This window comes from Narcine bancroftii, chromosome 5, assembly GCF_036971445.1.
Source record: "Narcine bancroftii isolate sNarBan1 chromosome 5, sNarBan1.hap1, whole genome shotgun sequence".
Classification (NCBI taxonomy): domain Eukaryota; kingdom Metazoa; phylum Chordata; class Chondrichthyes; order Torpediniformes; family Narcinidae; genus Narcine; species Narcine bancroftii.
This window is the reverse complement of record NC_091473.1, coordinates 14,032,331-14,039,649: the sequence shown is the minus strand read 5'-3', so window position 1 is coordinate 14,039,649 and position 7,319 is coordinate 14,032,331. Positions and strand designations below refer to the sequence as shown.

Sequence of the window (7,319 nt, the reverse complement as noted above, 5' to 3'; positions counted from 1 at the left end):
AGATTATTGTTGCCAACTTCCAGCTTGGACTTACACAGCCTGACCTATAAGTTGATCATGTTAGTGGCCTTGACATCGATCCAGAGGGTAAAAACTTTGTCTTGCATTTGTATGGACTATATTTGTTGGGAGGAGGACTGTGTAAGCATTCAAGTTACAGACATTTTGAAACATAACAGGCAAGGGAGAATTGGGACAAATTTCTCATTTTATGCATACAGAAAAGATGCATGGTTATGTGTGTTGGATTGTTTAAAAAGATACGTTGTATGTACAAAACATATTAGGCTAAATGAAAAATACCTTTTTATATGTTATAAAAAACCGCATCAGTGGACTACCTCCCAGATGTTGGCCAGATGGCTGCAGGAGGTCATGAGAGTGGCTGGAGTGGATATTACTCAGTTTAGGTCCCACTCAACAAGAACAGTGGCAACCTTGACTGCCAATAGGGCCAAGGTCACTATATGGGATATCCTCCACCAAGCAGGATGGAGTAATGAGAGAACCTTTAATAGATTCTACAATAAACCTTTAAATTCAGAGGCTTCCATCCTACACGTGGCAGATTGACAAAGAGGGCAGATGGGGGACCCATTCAACTGATTATGGTCTGTTGGACCACCTGAAGGTGATAAGCCACAAACTCTCATGTTGGTGAACCAACGTACATTGAGAAGAATAATTGAACATTAAACGATCACTTACCTGTGCGAAGTTTGATGATTATTATTCGAGCAATGGGAGTTGGTGAGTCAATGTGCCCACCTCTCCCTCCCTTTCTTGATTACCGATAAAGATGTTTGTTATGCAATAAATAATGTTCAGTCACAGGTTTGTGTTATGGTTGGTTCGTCCAATTTAACTCATTTAGATTCAGTGGCTTCTCTCCTCCAGACTGTAAAAGAATGTTTGCGCATGCACGGATGGGATCTCACAGTGACTCACTAACTCCCATTGTTTGAGTCATAATCATCAAACTTCGCACAGGGAAGTGCTTGTTTAATGATTCTTCTGCAGAAATGTACTTGAAGAAAATTCAAATTATAATCCAATTCCAAGAACTGCAAGTATATTAGCATTTTCCATATTATGAGCATCTCCAAACCAAGAGCTTTCCCTTTGTAATTGTGTGTGAAAACAACATTCTGCTGAGCTGCATCATTCTGGCCCAACAGACAACAGTAGTCTGCCTTGCTCATACTTAACACCACTGGATATTATATAAATAAAAATGAAATGTATTAAATAATTTCAACAAAGTAAAAACAAAAGAAATTAAGTTCACTAAAACATGTAAAATACATTCAGAATTGAAAATATTAAACTGAAGCAAACAAAATTTTAGAAAAAAAATTCCTTCAACTTCACAACCCAAGTCTTTGCCATGCCATTGCCTCTGAAATCCAATCAATACAGCTCTCTGCATGTGTCAGTAGGCTTTTTGAGACTAACATTTTGTGCATGAAACTCTACAACTTTTTTTCATTTTAATGGCTATATGCATCTGGCCCATTATTTATTCATACACAAGAACATAAGAAATAGAAACAAGAGTCATTTATTCAGTCCCCGATCATGGTTGATATTTTACCTTAGTTCCTCTTCCCTCTACTGATCCTGTATCCCTTGATTCCTTTAATATCTAAAAAAAATATTGATTTTTGTCTTGAAATATCTTAGCACTGAACCTCCACAACTCTCTTGGATAACAAATTCTAAAGATTCACAACTTCCTCGGTGAAGATAATTTTTTTCATCTGAGATTGCCAATCTTCCCACTTTGCTAGGCCAACCAAAGAGGCTTTAAACTAGTATGGTTGGGGGAAGGGGTCCATATAAAGAAGAACAGCAAAGAGCACTTTGGGGGTGGATAGACAGGTGATCAAGAAGAATAAGGATCAGTGCCATGATGGAGAGGGGATGATGGTAATAATTTATAGAATTGTCCATAGGATGGGGATAAGCAGAAGGTAAGATGTGGGAAGTCTCTGAAATGTATTTACTTTAACGCAAGGAGTATTGTAAGGAAAGTAGATGAGCTGAAGGTGCGGATAGATACTTGGCAGTATGATGTAGTGGCGATTAGTGAGATGTGGTTGCAGGAGGGATGTGACTAGCAGCTAAATATTCCAGGATTTTGCTGCTTTAGGTGTAATAGAATTGGAGGGGTTAGGGGGAGGGGGATGTGTGGCATTGCTTGTCAGGGAAAATATTACACTGGTGCTGATGCGAGATAGATTGGAGGGAGGCGGTATGGATGGAATTAAAAAATGGAAAAGTAGAGGTTACAATTATAGGAGTGTATTATAGACCACCTAGTAGGGAGCGTGAAATAGAAGAGCAAATGTGTAAGGAAGTAGCTGAGATTTGTAATAAGCACAGGGTTGTGTTAGCGGGGGATTTTAATTTTCCTAATACAGATTGGGAAACACATTTGGTGAAGGGGCTGGATGAATTAGAATTTGTAAAATGTGTGCAGGATAGTTTTTTGCAGCAATACGTTGAGGTACCCACTAGAGAAGGGGCTGTGTTGGATCTACTGTTGGGGAATGAGATAGGACAAGGGACAGAGGTGTGTGTTGGAGAGCACTTCAGATCTAATAATCATGGTACCATTAGTTTCAATATAATCATGGAAAGGGATAGGTCTGGACCGACGATTAAGGTTTTTGAGTGGGGAAAGCCAGATTTGATGAAATGAGAAGGGATTTGCAAGGAGTAGTTTGGGCTGATTTGAAATATGGGAAAGAGGTAGAGGAGAATTGGAGTTCATTCAAAAGTGAAATTTTGAGGGTGCAGAATCTTTATGTTCCTGTTAGGATAAAAGGCAGAGCCAAAAGTTTGAGAGAGCCGTGGTTTTCAAGGGAGATTAGAAAGTTGGTTTGATATAAAAGGGAAACCAACATTAAATAGAAGACGCAAGGTATGGATGAGATGCTTGGTAAATATATGGATTGTAAAAAAGCTTAAAAAAGAAATGAGGATACCGAAAAGAAGGTACGAGGTCGCTATAGCAAGCAGGGTGAAAATAAATCCAAAGGGTTTTTTACAAATATGTGAATAGCAAAAGGAGAGTGAAGGATAAAATTGGCCCATTAGTTTATCAGAGTGGACAAATGTGTGCAGAGCCAAATGAGATGAGGGAGATATTGAATGAGTTCTTCTCTTCGGTATTCACTGGGGAAAAATATATGGGATCGTGCAGGATAAGAGAGGAAAAAGGGGTAATTATGGAAAATGTAGGGATTAGGAAAGAGTGGGTGTTGGAACTGTTGAGGCATATAAAGGTGGATAAGTCTCTGGGTCCCGATAGGATTTTCCCCAGGACCTTGAAAGAAGTCAGGGAGGAAATAGCAGAGGCTCTGACAGTGATTTTTCAACAGTCACTGGAGGAAGGCATGGTGCTACGGGATTTGCTTGTCGCAAATGTGGTTCCTCTAATTAAAATGGGCTCCAAGTGTACGCCCGGCAATTATCAGCCGGTAAGTTTGACATCGGTGGTTGGTAAACTAATGGAAAGTATTCTTAGAAATAATATGTATAAGTATCTAGAGGGGCAAAGACTGATCAGGGACAGCCAATATGGGTTTGTGCGAAGAAGGTCATGTTTGACAAATTGTGTTGAATTTTTTGAGGAGGTGACTAGGGTAGAGTAATAGATGTAGTCTATATGGATTTCAGTAAGGCCTTTGATAAGGTTCCACATGGAAGCTGGTAAGGAAGATTCAGGCACAAGGTATTAGTGTTGAGATAGTCAGATGGGTTCAATGGTGGCTAGAAGGTAGATGCCAGAGAGTTGTGGTCGATAACTGTCTGTCAGGATGGAGCCTGGTGAAGAGCAGTGTGCCTCAGGGCACGGTGTTGGGTCTCTTGTTGTTTGTCATTTACATTAATGATTTGGATTATGGAGTGGTAAATTGGGTTAGTAAATATGCAGGCGATACAAAAATAGGGGGAGTTGTGGATAGTGAAGGTGGTTTTCAGGGACTGCAGAAGGATTTGGACTGCTTAGAAGAGTGGGCTGAAAGACGGCAGAAGGAGTTTAATGTAGATAAGTGTGAAGTGCTTCATTTTGGGAAGAATAATCAAAATAGGACATATGCAGTGAAGGGGAGGGCACTGAGGAATGCAGAGAAACGGAGAGATCTTGGAATAATGGTTCATCATTCTTTGAAAGTGGATTCTTTTGTAGATAGGGTGGTAAAGAAGGCTTTTGGTGTGCTGCGCTTTATACAAAGCATAGAATGTAGGAGTTGGGAGGTGATGTTGAGACTGTTCAAGGCATTGGTGAGGCCAAGTTTGGAATACTGTGTGCTGTTCTGGTCCCCAAATTATAGGAAGAATATCATTAAGGTAGAGAGGATGCAGAGAAGATTTACTAAAATGTTGCCTGGATTGCAGTATCTAGAATACAAAGAAAGATTAAGTAGACTGGGTCTTTATTCATTGGAATGTAGAAGGTTGAGGGGGGGATTTGATAGAGGTATTTAAAATTATGAGGGGGATAGACAGAGTGGACGTGAATAGACTCTTCCCCTTGAGGGTAGTTAAGATTGGAACAAGGGGTCATAAATTAAGGGTTAGGGAGCAAAAGTTTAAAAGTAACATGAGAGGAAACTTCTTTACTCAGAGAGTGGTGGCTGAGTGGAATGACCTTCTGGAAGAGATGATTGCAGCAGGGTCAGTTTTGTCATTTAAGAGAAGATTGGATAGTGCATGGATATGAGGGGATTGGAGGGTTATGGACAGGGAGCAGATAGGTGGGACTAGAGGATGTCACTTAGATCAGTACGGAGTAGAGGGGCTGAGGTGGCCTGTTTCTGTACTGTAATTGTTGTATGGTTATCCCTTTCCTACATTGATCTATTGATTATGATGTTACCTTTTGCTTGTGTCTTTAATTTGAGGATAATGATTTGCTGCTATTATTTCTAATTTTCTTCCAGATATGAGAAATAATGACAAGACAACACTTCATTGACAATTTAGTGGAGTTGTATGTGCCTCCTGTCAGATGTGAGAAATCTGGGTCAAGTCAGAATCCCCTACAATAATGCTTTTGGAAATAAAAATAGAATATCCAAAATGTTCTTCTTTCAAAACTTTGGTTTCCACTCTACCTCCAGCAACTCAGATCTTATCCACATCTACTCCATTTCCTGCTGATCTACCCTGGCTCCCTCTGCTCCCAGATGCAACAAAAACAGGATTCTCCTTGTCCTCACCTATCACCCCAACAGCCTCTGCATTCAACACATTGTCCTCCATTACTTCCGACACTTACAACATGATCCCACCACTAGACACATCTTTCCCTTTCCTTCCCACTCCACCTTTCATAGAAACTGTTCCCTCTGTGACCCCCCCCCCCCTCATTCACTCATGCCTTCCTATGAATTACCTCCTTGGCAATCTTCCTCTGCAATGGCAGGATGTGCTACACCTCCTCCCTCACTACATTCAGGGGCCCAAAACAGTCCTTCCAAGGAAAGCAACTCTACTTGTGGATCTGTGGGAGTCATCTACTGCATCCAGTGCACCTGTTGTGGCCTTTACATCAGAAAGACTGGATCCAGACTGGGAGATTGTTTTGCTGAGTACCTGCACTCTGACCACATCAATGACAGGTTTCTCCCAGTGGCCAAGCATTCCAATTCTGTGCCCCACTCCCACGCTGAAAGGTATGTCCATGGCCTCATATACTGTCAAAGATGACCCATGATGTACCATCAATCACTCAGTGGACTATTGAGGAGAAACCAATAGGGTTTAATTCACTTGAGAACATAGCATATCCCTTCTTTTCAGTTGCCCTCCACTTCTTTTCCTCGTTCTGCACTACCACTACTTACACTCTCCAAGGGCTAATGCTGGCTTCCTTAAGTAAGTGCTGTATCTCTGCCAAGATGAATGCCCTGTCCGCGGAGCTGTACCATCTGCTTTTAGTGGTGAAGGGTTTGCAATTGGGGGTGAAGTTACTGAATAGTGACAGGAGGGGAAACTTTAATTATGGAGAGCCTACAAGTCATGCATGGTGAATGGTTTGGTTGGTGGACGTATATAGCAGCGGGGTTGGCTATCAAATTGCTGGTTACGAACTGATCAAACGCCATCATCACTTTTAAGATGACATTGAAAATCAAGCCCCAGCAGAACAGCAGCATAGAACTGTGGCATTACCATCAGTCTATAGTTGTCAATTACACTTTTAAAGTCACAATACAGAAACCCCAAACGTCTGCTGTATATGACTTGAATGCCAAGGTGTCCTTTTGGTTTACCGGCAGTACTGAGGGGGAGAGGCATTGCAATTGTCTGGATTTGGATGCATAAAACTCTCCATGCACTCTCTATCGAACAAGCAACTCGTCGCATGGCTGTTTACCTTGATGCCCATCATCGATCTAGCAAGTTGGTGTGGACTGTCCTGGTTGAGGGTGAAAGAGGCCAGAGTCGGATCGTTGCACATTGCTGCAGAGGATGGCGGCCCCCAGGGCCTGCACACGGTGCTGCTGACCCTGGGTAATGGCACTGTTGTGGAAGGCGCCCACCGCAATCCGCAAGCGGCGCTGCTTGGAAGAGGTTTAGACTAGCACACTTTGGTATGGTAGCCTTTCTTCCTGCAGCTGGGGCAGATTGAATCCTTCACTGAGCAGCTTTTCCTCTGATGCTTGCCCAGGCTGCAGAACTAGCACTTTGGGGAATCCTGGAACACTGCAGCTGTGGTCAAGTGATTACCAGAGCCAGTCGTGAGCATCAGGAGGCTTTTGCAGAGCACTGCTGCTGTACTCTGGTCATTAGTGGAGGGGGGGTGGGGGGTGAGTGGTGGCACATTCCAGGATGGCTGTGACCAGGGGGACTACGAAGTGGCTGCATTATAGGTCGAGTAGGCCTCCATATTCTGGACAGCCACCTCCAGTACACCTGCCAGCTCAACTGCTCTCTGCAGGCTGAGTTCCCATTGCTCCAAGAATCTCTGTCATATGTAATTCAACCTGATCCTCGGAACGTAGGCGTCCCAGATCAGGTCCTCTGTATACTCCACAGAGAACATGACTTTGCATTTGCACACCCTGCTGAGTGCTTGCAGAGCCCGAATATATTCAGCATTTGACTCACTGGGTTGTTGTTTTTGAGTCATTAAAAGGTGTCTAGCATAGACAACGTTGGTTTTATGTGGAGAACGCAACATATTCCAATTGTTCAGTTGTCCTGCATTAAGTTGCAGGGGCTGTGGAAAAGTCACCTTTATATAAGAGCCTGTGGGGAGAGGCCACAGGTACAACAGGCAATAGGTATGCTAGATCAGATAGTTA

The 7,319-nt window shown here is 42.5% G+C and overlaps 1 long non-coding RNA gene across 1 annotated transcript; it reads left to right on the top strand.

Moving 5' to 3' along the window:
* Nucleotides 1-909: 909 nt before the first annotated feature.
* Nucleotides 910-5,105, top strand: LOC138763151 (uncharacterized). The gene is made up of 2 exons (XR_011357350.1): nucleotides 910-1,070; nucleotides 4,950-5,105. It is a non-coding gene; the product is annotated as an uncharacterized lncRNA (long non-coding RNA).
* The last annotated feature ends 2,214 nt before the right edge of the window (nucleotides 5,106-7,319 follow it).